Raw genomic sequence first — 17,737 nt, forward strand, 5'->3', positions numbered from 1 at the left:
ATGGGGCATGCAACCCGGAGGCTGCGCACTGCAACGCAGCTCGATCAGACGAGATGAAAAGAGAAAAACGGACAGCCAAACAAAAAAAGAATTGAATAAAAAGAGTGTATTATCTAGCATGGACCCTGCGCAAACTCGCTTCCTCACATCGGCTGACGCTGCTGCTCATGACGCTTGGCATCGGTACGTATCGGAATTCAATTTACGTCGTGGAATAACACAAGCCGCACCGCCACTGCTGCTGTCCTTCACGATTCCGTTCGATTTACGAGCCGACGCGCGCCTCGTTACTCCGGGGCAACGAGTCACTTTTACGACACGAGCTCGCCGACCAATTCAATGCACAACGCAACACACACAGATTCGGAGTCGCGAAGGCAAATTGAAAAGCGAGTGGGGCTTATGCATGTGCAAGCGCGTGTGTGTGTGATGCGCTTGTATAGGTGTGTATAGCAGCGTTGATGGCGCGCGAGTGATGTCTCGTCGCTGTCGCTCGTTTTTTCGCTCATGAAGGAGGCGGATTGGATTTTGGATTGAGATTGATTTGCATTCTTCGTGCATACATGGCTACGTAGACGTTCCTTTAGAGAAGATTATAGCGAGTTATAGGACTTAACGGTACATTATCCTATCAGAATTTAATGCTACTTTTATTTAGATGCGATTGCATGAATAACATTTACATTTTATGTGACTCATAGGTATATGCGACAGTTATCTTGGGATACTTTCCAATTAAAAAATCACCTATAATCGTCGTATGAACAGCTGCGAATATATTTCAGAGAAAGGTTTTTTTCGAACTCGTCTGGGCAAAAACTTTAAATTCAATGTTTGTTCAGTTTCGCAATATTTCTCACAAAAATCTTCAAGAATCCGCAGTAATGTCGTTCTTAACTCTAGTCATTTCTGTGTAACCACAGCTGCGCTAAACAAAAAGACTCCGCTAATCATAATTAGGCTACTTCTAAAAAATTTAAGGGCAGTAACGATGTAGCTTAACAAAAAAAGCGGTGTATGCGTGAGCACGATTTTGGGTAAACTTTGGAAATTCACTCATAACTCAAGGCGCGCGTGTGCATCTGCGAGAAAGAGCAAAAGCGAGAAAGAGGTCGCAGATTCTGGAACGCACGTTTGAGCCCTCAGGACACGTTTCTTGTGCCCCTTTGCTTGGCGCGCTGTGGCTTTCGGCTTTGCGTCTGGTTAGATTTTTTGCCTCGACGTGCTAAGCTAACAATTTAAAAGCGCTAATTCGCGAAAATGGTGACTCGCGTTTATACTAGGCGACAACTTCATTAGCGTTGTAGCCACATTATTCGTATATACTCTACTATACTGAAGATTTATGCGATCAAAATATTAATTGCGCGTCCTGTGCCGAGGCTTACAGAAATCACAATAAAGAACGTATAAGAAGCGATCGAACTGAAATTGATGGTCTCGACAGAATGAGATACGGCCTCTGCTTTTGCCTGGAAAAATAATTTTCCAATTAAAAACAAGAACAGAGGAGAGCATAAACCGCACGAGTCGACATATAAACTAAGCAAGCGAGAAGGAGCAGCTGTGGCAGCAACAGCAACAACAACAAAAAGAAGCAACTTCGAACGGAATGCGGGCTCATGTGCACTCGCGTGGGCAGAGCTGCTCGGATAAGCCGCAGGCTGGAAGACGAGAAGTGCAGGCTCTCTCTCTCTCTCCTTCTCCACGGTCGAGCTAAGGCATATGCGCCGCCGCATATAAGAGCTTGCACCACCGCGCGTCGTTTTCGCCTCGCGCGCATATTATGTATCCTACTCCGAAGATGTATCGGACGCGCGCACTTTGAATTGAAAATGCATAGCCCCAGAAGCTGAATCCGCGTGCTTTTGTTAACGGGCAAAACAGAGATTTGCATACTTCCTGTTGCTGCAGCTTTAATGGGCCGTCATAAATTGAGAGCCGATTGTTGTAGCACTTTCAAAATTAAACGGGCCGCGCGTATCCGTTTCCGTACAATTATGCGCGAGCATCGTCCTGAAGAAATAGTCAAAGATAATGATGGCAGTCTCAATTAATAACGCGCGCGCGCCCTAGTACGAGATGCAGCTGATTTATCATTTTTCACGGATACCGGCAATCATATATTCCCTCGTTAAATTTTCTCCCCTCTTTCGCAATCGAGCGACGCTCTCTCTCTCTCTCTCTCACCTCTCTTATTCTGATCTTCTTTCCGGCGGCCCCGGATGAATAATAACGCGCAAAATGCGTCCATACGAGGGCGCACCTTGCGCGCGTAATTAATGCGAGCCCGGCTCACTCTCGCTCTTTGGCCGAAGGGTAGGTTCGTTGGCACAAGGATAAGCGGGTGCGGTGTTTGGATTATCGTCGTCGCTTGCAGCTCGTCTCCTCTTATATATATACGCGTACGTACTGCAGTCGAGGCGTAGGGGGATTTCTTGCTCCGGAGTCACTCTGTAATTTCTTAGCGGCCGAGACCGGCCTCTTCGTTTTTCTGCGCAGCCGCGAGTCCGCTAAGAAAGAGAGAGAGAGAGAGAGAGAGAGAGAGAGAGAGAGAGAGAGAGAGAGAGAGAGAGAGAGAGAGAGAGAGAGAGATGGTGTTGATGGTTGCCAAAGTGTTTGCATGCTCTAATACAGCGCGCTGCGCGTGTTATTATTTCGTTTGATGACTGGTCATTTTCATTTGCTTATTTTTTGCGCACTTTCGGGGAGAAACTTTTTTTCCGTCCTCTCTTGCGCAGGAGGTGAGGTAAAGAAGGTCGTAAAGTTTTTTTCGCGGAGGATGAATTCTTCGCGATACTTAGTGGGAATTTTTGCGATGTTTTTAACAGTGTGCTTTGCATGAGTGCACGTTTCGAGTCGACTGATTGAAACAAACATCGTAAGCTTTTTTTAAGAAACAGCAGCTATTTAGTTGATTTTTAAAACTTGAATAACTGAATAGTGTCGTTAGGTACTGTACATCGTAGCTATTTCAATGAAAATATTGAGCCTTATAGCATAAAAGGTCAAAATAGTTTTGACGCTCATGATTTTGAATGAAAATTTAATTTTCGAAAAGGCATAGCAGAAAGGCTTTCCGTACCTAGACATACAAAGCAAGAATTGTGTGCTAAACGAAACCCTGGGTTTTCCCCTAGTAAACAACGCACTCCCCCGCATAATCGATAAAAATAGACCCGCACAAAGGTAAAAGAAGCAAAAGTTACAAATCAATCTTGAGCTCTCGAACTATGTTATTTTGTACAGATTATAAAGAAAAAATCCTACTTCTGCCCAATTACAGCACGCGAACGAATGATTGATATATGACACGGATCCAAGCGAGCGGTGCGCCGGCGAAGAACCCGGTTATTATACGAGAAACACCGCAGCAACACCCAAAATCGAAATCAGTCCGGAACTCTGGAAAAAATCAGCCGAAAACTTTCTGCGCCCTTTCTCTCTCCCTCTCTCGGCTCATCCCGCGAGTGATTTACAGAGCCCGATGATTTATAATCCGCACAATGGGGGTAAAGCACGGAACGAGAAAAAGAGGTAAACGCGAGAACTCAATGGTCCAACAAAGGCTCAGAGCTCGAGTCGCTCTAAAGTGGAAGATTAGAGACGATTATCGGCATGGATGAATTTCAGGTGCGCTAGAGACCGTAACTCAAACTCGAGCTGACGCGCGTGGGTGGCTCGCGCGCTCGCGAGATCTATACTCGCCATGCAGTTAAATCTCCGATGATGATGATGATGATGATGCGCGACCTTGGAATTCTCCGTGCGAATTATATACGCGTGCGCTTTTCGTCTTGAAGCGAAGCGAGATTCGGCGCTTTAATCGATCTCGCCCGTGTGTGTGTTGCGGCGGATAGTCGAGATTCTTCGGCTTTGCGAGGATGCAGTTAACGCGCGCGTTCGCTCATAATTCAAGCAAACTGCGAGGAATTATTTTTTTCTGCAGTTTCTTTATGCACTTTCGCAGAGCAGCGCGGGCCGGCACTTGATTTACGACGATCCTAGAGGATTTTTGGGGAATTAAACTCGGATGCGAAATATTGCTTAATAAACGTAATCGGCTTGCTCGTTCGTTCGTTAAAAGGTGTTTCCTCGTTTAATGGATCCGCGGTGGATTTATTGCCGTCGGCTGTGATTTACCGCGAGTAGAAAACAAAAAGACACTTCTTACCATTATATCTCAATTGATCCGAGAGAAATAAGACAGTTCTCACAAAATTTGAATACGCATACCCGAGGAGGTCGTGCGAAAAGTCGATCGAGTTCAAACTCAGTGAGAGAGGCAATAAGGCACGCGAGATATTGGTTTAAAAGGCCGTCGCTTGGACGTATAGCATTGGAGGGAATTAATCAAGAAATGCTTCGAAAATTGGTCTCCCACCGATGTTACGTGCAGACCTCTCTCGCTCTCACATGATTCGAATCCTCGAGTCTACTCCCCCACTCCCTTGGTCACATAAGACTATCATTTGGCAGATTAGCATAATGACCGAGGATTTATATTTCGCAGAGAGAGAGAGAGAGAGAGAGAGAGAGAGAGAGAGAGAGAGAGAGAGAGAGAGAGAGAGAGAGATAGAGAGCCGAAGACAGCCTGCGGACATAGCGAAAAGGCGGGTGCGGAGAGAAAGAGGGAAGAGAGGGTGGTGTGGGCTGCTGGTGGAGAATGGTAGCAAACGCACAGAACGAGATAATGAATAGGATAGTTTCTGCTATTTGCCGATTATACGGATTTTCCACTCGGAGCACGCGGACAAATTATAGATTTGTGGTCTCTCCGCGCGTTACAGACCCTAGAGGCCTCGATCTCGTCTTCCTTGTGCCGGGATATTAGAGTTTGCTCTTCGGGAGGATATAGTGCAGCCTTTGAACGGGCGATGCGGCGAGAGAGCTTCCACCGGACAAAGCGATTGACCAATTGTCCGATAACGTGTATTCGATGCAATCCGACTGATATCGCGAATTGCATTTTATTATCGACGATTCTCAATAATACAATTGCAAAACGAAACGATATCATGTATTTTAGGAAATGTCTCGTTTCAATTAAAACCGAAAATTGATGCATCGGCTCGAATTCGACATACTCCAATCCCTAACGATATCGCGCATCGAAATTCGAATGTTAGTTTTCGCGGTAAACCAAACACATAATTACAATAAGACGAAACAGCGTTAACCAACTCCACCAAAAACGAGCGAGCTTCGTTCTCTCTATACTCACATCTCTACAGCACGAAACCGTCAAAGTAGAGTCCGCGACTGTAAACACAAGTCTCGTCGCGAAACGTGTGTCACCGCGCGGCTACATCCTATACCCAGGAGAGCTTACAACCGGACGAGCTTCAGCGCGCGCGTAATGCCGAAAAAGGAGGAAAAACAAAGGAGCGAGACAGTGACGCGCGACGTGGCATGTACACACACGCGCTTGCAGCGAGGCGCTTTTGTACGACCTGTTAATTATATTTTCCATAAACTTCCAGCGTGTGCCATTCACCGTGTTTTATGTTTGCGCGGGTCTGGCACGCGTGCACGCACGTCCGCGAGAGCTTCTCCCTTTTGCGCCGCGCTTGTGCTTTTCGTTTTTCCCGCGAACCGCACCACTCGTTTTCTGCTTTTTCGCCTTACACCCCCAGCTAACGTGCTCTTTTCTAACGTGTCTGCCTTTTAATTTTGTTAATTAGCGCATCGCTACAATATGCGAGATGTTATATTCTCTTTCGCTCTGTATACACCAAAGTTCCAGTCTGCTATACAAGGGCGATTTATAGAGCCTCCTTCGCTCTTCAGCTTCATCCAAAGGGGGATAAAAAGCCGCGGACGGTTACGGCGAGCGCGCAGTTTCCAGAGTATCGCCCGGCGAGCCAAACGGAGCAACACAAGACTATCAACTTTGCCAGACGAAGCGGCGCAGATAATATATCCATCTCGGAGCCGAGAGCAGCCCGCGCGCGTCGAGTATAATACTGGCTCGCGGGGCATCTGTACGCGGCAGTCGATGCTTCTTATCGATCGTAAACATTGACCGCGTTGGTGTGTCTTGCGCGGACACGATGTCGGTAAAAAGCTATCTCTCTCACCCTCTATTGTGCGAGTGTTCTCTCTGTTTTCGTAGGCGGAAATGGCACGCTTTGTTAAGTCGTAGTAAAGAGTAATTTGCCGTGCAGTAGAGGCGCTCGAGAAAAAGCACGAGCCAATGATTTACGAGCCAGAAAGAGAGTAATGATATTTATGTTATCTTTGCCTGTCTTCTGTGATTAGTGCGATTCGATCGGCGATTAAGATCTGAACTCGTTTTATTGCTGGTGTGTTACTATCCCATAGAACAAATATTGTTCGTAGATATAACTATAGGTGTGTTTTGTGTTTCGAAGCCAACTGACGATCGAACAACTGTAAGGCATGTTGGTTTAGTAAAAGAATGATGATTGTCAATAAGTTGTCAATTACACACGCGTACGCGATTGGAAATTTACCGCACTAATAGTTACACGCAATATTTTTTATCATGAGTTACATAAGGTTTCGCGTTGGCTCAAACCGCGCATAGACTGGTAGAGCTTATACTGATGGAGTACGAAAACGGTACAAAGGCCGAGATTTAAACATTATCGATTATAGATAAGTAACTTTATATTGGACAAAGCTAGATTCAGTTGCAGTTATATATCTTTCTGGCACCCAACCTCCGATCGCACAAGTAAAAGTCCGACAAACCGTTTAAAAAAAGACGCTTAGACGAAAATTATACGCAGTCACACAACGTACGGCCATAAGATTTTTTTTCGCTCAGTCGAGTGCAAGGTCACTCATTTACTGCGCAATTATTATCGAATGAAGAGCCGTGAGTCGGATCCGGCCTCGCACATGAGGAGGCGAGCATCAGCAAATGACACAACCTTCTCCCTTTTTACAACCGCTAATTCTACTCTCTCTCGGTCACATGCTCTTTTTCGAAACATTATGGTCGGCAGAGCAGATTTTCTCCCGACCAAGTCGGACGACGTTGCCCGAGACACGAAAAGAGTTCGTCTGGGCCGCCGATACTCCGTATCGCGGGACGTGTGCGCGCGAATCCGACGAAAAAATAATAGGGCGGTGGCTGTCTCGTCAAGTCCCTTTCTTTCCTTTTTTTTACTCTCCACTATATGGACCATCGTCGTTGTTGTCGTCCTCTTCTGCGAGACTACACACGCGGTCTTTTTCTCTTACGAGAGGGCGAGCATCAACTGCAGCCGGAGCGCGAGTTCGCCTGACAGCGGACGCAGACGAGGGTGGGCTATTAAGGAATTATCGACGCAGCTAAATGAGAAAATTATGGCAGCGCGCGAATGCACGCTACTCACGTGTGTGTAGTCACTGGGACACTATTTCAGCTGAGAGTTCACTTCGGGGAACCGGACGGGGCAAATTATAGATAAATTGTTGGCAGGTCAATTATTGATCGACTGTATGTCGTGACGATTTTCGATAGCTGTGGTTTTGGGGTTGCTGTAGCGGGATGTGTGCGTTTTCTTCAAGGTTTTACACTAGTTGATAAATCTTTCGTCTAAAAGAAAATCACTATAATAATTAACAGTAACACTGTAAAAAAAGAACAACAGATACACTGCAGTATAATCTTCCTACTCTCAGAAAAAGGCGTGAAAATTATCGCTATAACACGCTCTCAACCACCAGCGCAAAAACAACGCGTCTCGCGGATAAATCGCTTCGCTCATTGACACTCAAGTTCCGGTACGGGCTCTTAACAGTTCTCCCTTCGGCCACTTTAAACGCACAATTAAGTAATTACCCCGTCAATAATAGATAAATCCAGCTCTTTCTCTCTCTTGGTACTGTGCATACGGAATCAGTTAACTATGTAATTACAGGAATTACCCGAAGAAGGAGTACACACACAGAGAATAAGCTCTCTCGGCTTGTTGTTCGACCATAAAATCGCAAACAGCCGCTCGTTCACTTTGCACGCATGCTAATAACTCGGAAGAGCCGCGCGCGCAGGGCAATCCCGCGAGTCGTTTAATGCCGTAACCCGGCATAAATCCCACTCTCGTATCTTTCTCTTCTCTCGGGTGAATTGCGTGCACTCTCGGCTTGTTTATTCGCATAAACAGTCGATCCTGCGTCTCAACAGCGCTGTTTCCGCAAGGCCCAGACACGCGCGTCATATTGGCGAACTGAATCAAGAGGAGATGGCAGCTAGGTCACGCTCGACAACGAAACGGTGACGAGTAGAGGCGTTGCACGAAAAAGAAGCGGAACTGAGAGCCAGCTCGGAATGAGAGCTGCGGCGCGCAGCCCTTGAGCAGCGCATCTCGAGAGCCGCGAGACATCACGAGTCGCTCTCGATATTTACGAGTTATCCCGGTGCTCGAGAGAGAGAGAGAGAGAGAGAGAGAGAGAGAGAGAGAGAGAGAGAGAGCCGAATGGTATATAGTTAGAGGCGGAGGATGGCGCGATTGATAACCTTACCTCCCGCTTTCTGTACCTATGCGGTAAAGCAGCCTCCGCCGTTGGGTCAGCTCGCGCGCGTACATACAGATTCGATACAGCCTATAGTTGAGCCGGAAGAGCGAGCTCTGCAGTGGAGCCATTAGCGAAAAGGATGCAAACCTTCCTCGCGGCAAGGATCCGTTCATGATGGGCTTCGGCCCGCAGATCGAGAGCGTTCGGAGAGCCATTGGACGTTATGAAGAGCGATTGAAAAAGGAGTATAAAGGCTAGTTGCGCTTTCCAGACTCCCTAAGTGTCTCGGCTCTTTTTCCTCCTGAGGGCCCTGGCAAAAGAAGAGATAAACCGACGCGGCCAACGAGAGAAACGTACATTACGAGCGCCGGTGATTTATTCGAGATCGGAGCAGATCCATATTGCTACTATACTCGCTTCCGCCACGACGCTGTGCAGCTGTATGAGAGATTCGAGGCGAAATAAGGGCCGTTGCGAACGCGGAGCTTGCAAGGCCTACTTGTCGGTTATTAAACGCGTTGAGGTAGTCACCGCGTTGGGAAAAATAAAAGACGCGTTTAGATGCGCTTTGAATCTACTTTACGCGCTTCGCTGATACCAGACGGATTTTGTGTGCTCGAAAGAGTGCGGTGAGTTAATTTGCTTTTTTGTGAATTCACGTTGTATCCATTTAGATTGTACTTTCGGAAGTTTAGGAAAGAAAATTATTTTGGTTGACACACAATGAGCAACGAGCGCTCTGCTGATTGCAAGCTCGCCAATTAATCATACAAACGATTTTATTCTCAAAAATATAATGAACTTCCTCTCGTTCGTTATATTCGCTCGTACTTCATACAACACGCGCGCGCGCAGTAAAAATGAGCAGTCCGCGAAACGCAATTTCCCTCCTTTAAATCCGCTTGCATTAAAACAAACAATCCTCTCTCTCTCTCTCTCTCTCTCTCTCTCTCTCTCTCTCTCTCTCTCTCTCTCTCTCTCTCTCTCTCTCTCTCTCACTCGGTCGAGCTTTTTACACTCGCGCATCCCATAAAATTAATTTGGCGGTCAAGCACATAATTCCGCGCGAGGGAGAGAGATAAAAAGACCTCGCAAGACGTAGCTTCATCGGTGAATCGAAGCGTTTGTACTTTTAAGCTTGTGCTTATGTATATGTATACGAAGGCAAAAGAACAACGCGGAGACGAGGCGCAGCAGAATGCAGTCCTTTGAGGAGCGTGTGTGTGTGCTGTGTGTGCGTAAAAGCCAAGTGCAGTTTGCACGGCCCGAAGCGATGACTCTCGGATATATACGAAGAAGGTGGAGGAGGAGGAGGAGAAAGGGACCCGGCGTGTAAGAGGGGCCTGACACGCGATGCCTGCCTCGAGGGAGCAATCACGTGGCGGACGGCGGGGGCGGCTCGGCCGAAGAAGAAGAAGAAGAAGAGAACTCGCGCTCATCTTCCTCCATCTTAGCCACCCCCGACTCTGCAGATGCAGCGTGCACCCTTAGGGCCTGATGCACAACCTGCAGCCTGTGTACAACTCTCGGGCCCTTCGTTTTTCTTCCTTCTCCTTCTCGTATACATACTCCTTCTTTCTCTCTCTTCCTCGACCTTGTACTCTTTCCTCTCTCACGCGGCTCCTCTTTTTTTTTCTGTTTTCGCAGCGCGAGCCTTCCCCCACAAGCGCTAGGGGGCACTGTGATTACAGTTGTGCCGTACAGCGCTCGCCGACAAAACGAGATCGCCGTGTCCGCCTTCTAATGATCGCACTGACCGTCAGAATGTGTCTCTTCCCTCTTTCTCTCTTTGCGAAGAGTTTAGAGCGATGCGGAATTCGAGCAATAATAGCGACGCCGTTATTGCGTAACTTCGTTGGAGGAGGAAGAAGAGCGATTCCAGACGTCGGCGATTATTGTCATTGACCGTGCCGGAGGTGGAATCGCTTATGCGCTGGAGACAGTTGTTAAAGGTTTGCGCACTTATTTTACGTGCGAGAACTTCTGTTCGTCGAGCTTCTCGTACTGCCAGTCAAGGGCGACTGTTGTTAGAGGAAGAGGACTCGCAATTTACCGATACTCTTAAAGACGCTCGCGGAGAGGAAGCTATACGCCAGAGGTAATGGAATGTCTCAATCTTGTATTTAGTGACAATTGCAGAGTCCATTGCGTGCCCGAGGCCGACAGTAGCAAACGGGGGCAATAGCTGGTAAAAAAGTTCGTCTCGTTAAACGTTCAACAGAGGCAGTGCGTAATTCATAGAATTCGAAAGAAGCTCCAGTCCATCGACGCAACAAAGTGAAACGCAAAGACTATGATTTCTCGGCAGTATATGGCTCACAACCGAAACGGCATTATGCGAAACAGTAGTCACAACCAGCGGCGGTGTGTAACACACTTGCTTCTCTCTCTCTCTCTCTCTCTCTCTCTCTCTCTCTCTCTCTCTCTCGGGTCCCTGGAGCAAAAACCATTTGTGGAATCCCAAGAAACTCGGCACATCGTGCATTAAGCGACGTAAAAAATTCTTGAGAGTAAAACGATCGCAGCCGCAGGAGCAGCGCGGCGAAACACAACCGCCGTATATTTAGCCCCTACGAACGAGTAGCGGCTACGGCGGTAAACAATTAATTCTGCGGAATCCCACGAGTCTCTTGCGCTCGTGCGAAATCACAGGGAGTTTTAAACCCACGAGCTATACTTCCCCTACTCTCCCTTGTTGTCAGCCGCTTCGATATTCAGCGCGTTCGAGACGAGAGCGAGCCACCCTCGCATTATGCGTGCACGCTCCAAAAGTAGCGTATATAGCGCAGGATTCGAGCAAGAAAGCGCTCAAGGGTCCGCGAATTAAGCAGAGGCTATGTGTGCAGCAACATCGCACGAAGATGAGAAGAAGTTCGTCTTTCGCGCCAATCACGCAGTCACGCCATTCAGGGCCTCTGGTGAAATAAGCATCGCTGCAGCGACGAGCGCGCTGGCGCGAGCTTGTAGATCTATACGCTCTTTCTCTGATGGAGTATACGTATACGCGCGCGGTCGTGGCCTGCAGGGCCGACGAAGCGGTGGCGGCGCAATTAGAGCGTGCAGCGCCCGCACTTTTCCCATATATAATACCATCGGGCCACTGCCCGCTCATTTCGCGCATTATCCGCGGCTGATGCTGCCCTCGGCCATCTACGCGTTCCCTCTCTCTCTCTCTCTCTCTCTCTCTCTCTCTCTCGGCACTGAAAAGAAATCTCCGCGCTCGCGTGTGTGTACGAGATGTGTCGTTTCCTCTTTTCTTCTCTCCTCGTCGCTGGATATAATAAGCGCGGGCGGAGAGAGAGAGAAGAGAAGCGCATAAGAGAGCCGACGATGGGCAGCACAGACCGGCAGCAGCTTCGGGGCTGACTATGTAAATGAGAGAGAACCGCGAAGTAAGACAGAGAGAGCGAGAGAGAAGAGAGATCGGTTCAATAGACCTTCGACCCTTAGGTCCGGATAATTTGTTTACGAGCAAAACGCACACAGCGGCGGCTATCCTCTTCCGACTGCCTTGGGCCACCTTTTCTCCCTCTCTTTCTCTCTCTCTCTCTCTCTCTCTCTCTCTCTCTCTCTCTCTCTCTCTCTCTCTCTCTCTCCGAGAGCCTTGATTCTCCAGCTCGCACTCCCTCTCTCTCTCTGTCTCCCGGCTGCAGCGGCCGCGCGATTTACATACGATTACCGGGCGCACACCCACGCCCGCCGTGTACGTGTGTGCGTCTTACTCTCCCAAGGCTGTCGATGAGCGTGGGCCGCTCGGTAGGACCCCGGCACCCTGAAGAAGCTCCGGTCCGCGCCCCGAAGGGCAGTCGCGCACTGCGCTCGCCTGGCCGCGATCCCGAACAATAAGATGCTCTCGCGGAGGAGGAGAGATCGCCGCATTGAATTCTCTACTGCTGGTCAGCTTTTGACCTTCCCCCAAGAGAGAGCTGATGCTATTATCCGAGTGGATCTTGGGAATATCGCGCTGTGGTTCGCGTATCGAGGAGGTCTACCAAGCCGGACTACGTCTTTGTTAAGAGTTCGCGTGGGAGGGTGCATCGATTCAGTCGTGGAATCGATAACGAGGCAGATTAATTGAATGCGTATCGCTTATGCATTATACACGGGATGCGCGCAGCTGCTATTATGTATGCGTAAATGCTTTCGACTCGGATAAACGATGGAGATACTCCGATTTGAATATCATAGACGTATTCAAATTGAGCGATTATGTTCAGAAAATGGTTATATAGTCGGATGGTAAATTTTCAAGAGCGAATCATCGTCGGAGACAGCAGTTTTTATTTTAGAGAGCGAGCAGGGAATCGATAAAATGCCACATAGTCTTTGTGAGGGGTGGTGAAGAAAGGACGAAAAGAGAGAGACAGAGAGATATATATGAAAGTGACATCTAGCAATGATAGAGTGGGTGATAAAATCCGAATACGCTGAGGTAGATTCTTCAGTGGCGAACGCTTCTTATCGACCCATTCCTCGCTCATTCAACTTGCCGCCGGGTGAGAAGAAAGACTATTCTCTCCAGACTTTTTTTAAGTAATCTTTTGCCGAGAATTTTGTGGAATATTTTCTCATTTACTTACCTTGCATACTTGAGCTGCTGTATATTTTATAAGGTGTCGGATTTGAAAATAATGAATTGATCAATAACATACCTGAAACAGAAAATAGAAAAGAAAACATGAGTACCATTATTATGAGATATCCATCATAAAAATTGCATTCTTACCCACCCATTCATTTGTTCAAAAAAGTTTATAAATCATCGGTGCTTAAATGTTTTCAGATACAGCTCTAAACTCGCTTCATTGAATTATTAGTCTATACGTATCGTGCATTGACTAGCCATTAATCATCCAATAAGATGAGTATCAGCAACGAATATACACATCTCACAATTTATCACTTACGTCATCTATACCCATACGCTCATTGCATCCTGCAATTTTTTCCCAATATATGTTCATACACCACTCGATACAATCGCTTTCTCTTCAATTCACGATTCCATAAGCGCATTCCCTTGCAAACGTCACTGTGCATAAACTCCATGATCGATGTCTCGGTACCCCAATCAATATTCAATATCTTATTTCTCACATTACGATATTTTTCCGCGTCACATTATCATAAATCTCGCCTAATTGATATCATCAATATCACTGATCCTGTGTGCGAGGCTGGTTAGAAACTCTTACAAGCGCGCGTTTAACCTGCGATTATATAGATACAGTATACGCGCTTAGCGCATTTCTCACAATTATCACAGCAACGCATGTACGTATTCTGCCCACAACCGAAGTCGTTAATCTATACCTCTCGCTCTCATTAACGCAGCCATCCGTGAGTTTGTTAATTTCAGTGTCCCGAAGGAAATCACGCAATGTACACGCGTTTTTGCGGAACTTCATAAACACACTCTCTATACCCTCACCAAAGAGGGCAGCTCTACAGTAAGGAAAGCAACGGAGAGTCGCCATGTATGCATCGCAGCTGCCATCTTGCAATTAGGGGATCAAGAAGGCATTGCTTTAATGAGCCGCAGGCCGAGCGATATAAGAGAAGCGAGCGAAGATCGTAACGTATAAAAGCCGAAGAAGCCGAGGGGGACGCGCTGCTGCTGCTGCCGCTGCTGCAGCAACGGAGTAACCGTATGATCGCACGGGGAGGAGAGAGAGAGAGAGAGAGAGAGAGAGAGAGAGAGAGAGAGAGAGAGAGAGAGAGAGAATTAACATTGGGCTCGCGACTACGACGAGGAAGAAATAGTGCGCGCGCTCGAGAAATAATAGATACGTAAGGTCTTAAAGCGCTGTAATCAACTTGCACACGTGCAGCGCGTACGCGGAGAAGACGACCGGAGCTGATTAAAGTACGTACTTGTTTATGAATGCAGGTGGAAAAAGATCGAGAGAGAGGGATTTGTTGCGAGTTTAATAGAATTGTCTAGGAGCGTAATTTAATTTTCTCGAGGGCTCGTGCTTTTTTGACGATCGCGGATGAAGTATATAACGGCTATACGTATAGTAAGAGTGTGCTATTTCCTCGAGAGGTGATTTGTGACCGCGATGTGTTGTAGTTTCCATTGTAGCTCTCGTGTGTATACTACGGTTGTAATTGCGTGATGTCGGTTTTGTAATTAAAGCGAGTATAAAACTTTTCCAGAGAGCGATTCTCGTGAAAAATTATCGCGGAATGTGCAGGGATCGGCCGACGCGATGCATGTGAGGAAATTAATCAGAGAATGACGCGCGGTCAGATGAGTTTTAATAAGTTTCGCTGAAGTCGTTATTGACTTGGAATACTTTACGTTTACGTTTCGCAACAACGTATCGCATGACGATTGAAATTCTTCGTTCGATTCAAGGCAGTCATGTACATGTACATGAAATAAAAATTAAATTTTTTGAATTATGAACAGACAAGTGAAAACGTCCACTTTACGGCAGACATTAAAACGAGCCTGTATAGTGCCCCTGAGACAAATACAAAGAGAAAGAGAGAGAGAGAGAGAGAGAGAGAGAGAGAGAGACAGAGAGAGAGAGAGAGAGAGAGAGAGAGAGAGAGACAGACAGAGAGAGAGAGAGAGAGACAGACAGAGAGAGAGAGAGAGAGAGAGAGAGAGAGAGAGAGAGAGAAAGAATCGTACAATCCGCGCCAAACGAGCGTAATAACACTTTCTCGGCGAAACTCGTACATGTACATAAACTCTCGTCGCGAGTGCACGCAGCCTCTCCATCTCTCTCTTTTTCTCCCGCGCTGCGCGGCATTAAAGTACAAGCAGTTCGCGAGAAAAATACCATCTCATCGGCAGCGGCAAGACTCTCTTTCTCTCTCGGCTACATAGAGAGTAGTGGGAGGTATAGTAATGCGATGGCGTGCAACAGCAGCAGCAGCAGCAGCTTCTATCTTTCTCTGCAGGCCTCGCTTATAAGAATACATATATACATACATACTCTCTCCGAAGCGTAAGAGAGGGGTGGGCACCTCCGGGGGAGATTCAATTGCAATAAAAGCAGTAAGCCGGTAATCTTAGACGCGAGAGGGAGAGCAGCGGCAGGAGGAGGAGATGGAGGAGGAGGAGGAAAGCTTGGGTCTGGGTAGGTCGAGCCACCGCACGAGTTACGTATCAAGAATTCGCCACGGGCGTGGCCACATCGTATATACCCGGCGCGCCGCGCACAGCTTCTTATTCTTCTTTCTCTCGGTACTCATCTTCTTCTCCAACTATCTCTGCCTCTCTATCTGCACTTATCTTCGTCTCGCTGCTCTGTGCCTCGTGTGTATATATAGACTGCTATCTGTCTCTCTCTCTCTCTCTCCTCTCTCTCTCTCTCTCTCTCTCTCTCTCTCTCTCTCTCTCTCTCTCTCTCTCTCTCTCTGGCGCACTTTTATCTCTCGGTGACTCGTTTTTCTTCGTCTGATGCCAGACTACTGCGCTTCGACTCGCGCGGTGGAACAGCGTCGCCGGAGTTATTTAGAATGTGGGGAGAGACGACGAGGGATAGAACCGGATACCCAGAGAGGAAGAGCAAGTTTAATGGCCGAAGTTCGCACTGCTCGACCTGTTGGTCGTCAAGTCTCGTCGATGTGTCAAAAGGGAGCTTTTAATCCCGGAAATCACGACGAAATTTCAAAATCCACATACCACACGTTCACGGCAACTCTAAACCCGACTAAAAAACGTGAGCCAGAAGGAGCAAAGCTCGCATGCATCATCAGCTCGACCCGTGTATTTACAACGCACGCCAGAGCATTTTCGGCAAGCTCTCTCGAAAACTCACCCTTTTTACGCTCCGCTCAGCCAGACACACGCGCGCGCGGTTTCACCTCGTGAATCAGATACACGCAGAGACGAGCCCCGCGCGCGCGCGCGCGCATGCACCGCAGCAGCCCCGCAATATATCACGAGAGAGGAGCGCGCGCAGAGGACCGCGAGGCGCCTCAGGACACGGTGCGGGTGTATAATCTGCGCGTTGCAGCCGGCCGCTCTTTCTCTCCTCGAGAGTTCGGGGCCCAATTACAGGGCCAGTACCAGCGAGGAGTCGCAGTGCAGTCGGTCACCTCCTCCACCCCCGAGCGATGACCGGGGAGCATCATCGCGAGCGATGCGTGCTCGCTCGTGGCAAGTGCAACGGAAGGTTATGCGAGAGATGCGCTAAACATTCGTTCAAGGTCGGGTTCTTATGTGCCCCGTGCTGCTGCAGGGGGCGGTCTGAAATTTTCTTATTGTGCGAGACGTTTTATTATAGCTGGCTATATCGATTGAATCGTCCGATTGCGATTTTCGTGCGCGAGTGTAAAAAACCATTAAGTCTGTAAACAGAGAAGCTAGTTACGAGGAAAGTTATTTCTCATTCAGGCAAGGCTTGTTTGTACAACCAAATTAAAACCATTAGTCTCTCCACACTCGACAATTACCGTATACGCGCACGGTGTATACGCTAATTCCAGACCTCGTGCGTCGAGCGCAAAAAGTGTCAATTTTAATAACGGCAATCAGAGCCCGATAAAAAGCAAGTGTTACGTCGATCTCTCGACACCCTAGGCTAAGAAGCCTAATGAATTTCAGCGCTTTATGTGTAATTCATCGAGAGGTATAACGAGGCCTACTGGGACACGGAAAGTAGGCTTCGAGCGCGCGCTCAGTAGAGAGAGAGGCTGAAGTCGTCCCCGGCGATTTCGCGATACATCCAATATTTTTAAACGGCTCGCCGGCGGGCACTAGTTAAACTCGAAACGTCGCCTACTGCACGCGCTACTGCTGCACTCTGTTCGGATTAGCCTCGATTAAATCGTCATACACTCTGGATGTTTGCGCTGCGGAGAGTGTTTCACGTTTTTTCCTCGGCATGCGAAATCCTTTGCTCTTAGAGGTGAGCGTTCATCCATAAAAACTCAGGCGAATCATAAAATTTTTTATTAAATTACTGTTGCAAGACTAATCCAACATTAATTCTGATTTATACGGAATAGATTTCGGACTGTCCATTTCCTCACCGCCCAAATTCATCGTATCTTCGGCCGGCGAAGGTAGATGATATAGACGCTCTTATATTTCCCTTACTGCAAAGCGGCGTGTCATTTAAGCCAAAACTGATTTCGGTCAGACTTACTCGGGCCGCTCATATTATAACTGTCCGAGACTTTCCATACAGCAGCAGAGATTAAACCATGACACCTATACCACAGCGTGGTTATTTAACACCACTTTTTTTTTTTACATGGCATTTGGAACTCGAAAGTTCATCGCCTTATCTACGCAAGCCTTCCA

General features: G+C 47.7%; 1 protein-coding gene across 3 annotated transcripts in view; it reads right to left on the reverse strand.

Annotated features, from left to right (window-relative positions):
* LOC100118475 (transcription factor AP-2-epsilon) overlaps positions 1-17,737 on the reverse strand; it is a 200,512-nt gene that overhangs the window by 149,982 nt on the left and 32,793 nt on the right. The window lies entirely within an intron of this gene.

This window comes from Nasonia vitripennis, chromosome 1 (assembly GCF_009193385.2).
Source record: "Nasonia vitripennis strain AsymCx chromosome 1, Nvit_psr_1.1, whole genome shotgun sequence".
Lineage (NCBI taxonomy): Eukaryota > Metazoa > Arthropoda > Insecta > Hymenoptera > Pteromalidae > Nasonia > Nasonia vitripennis.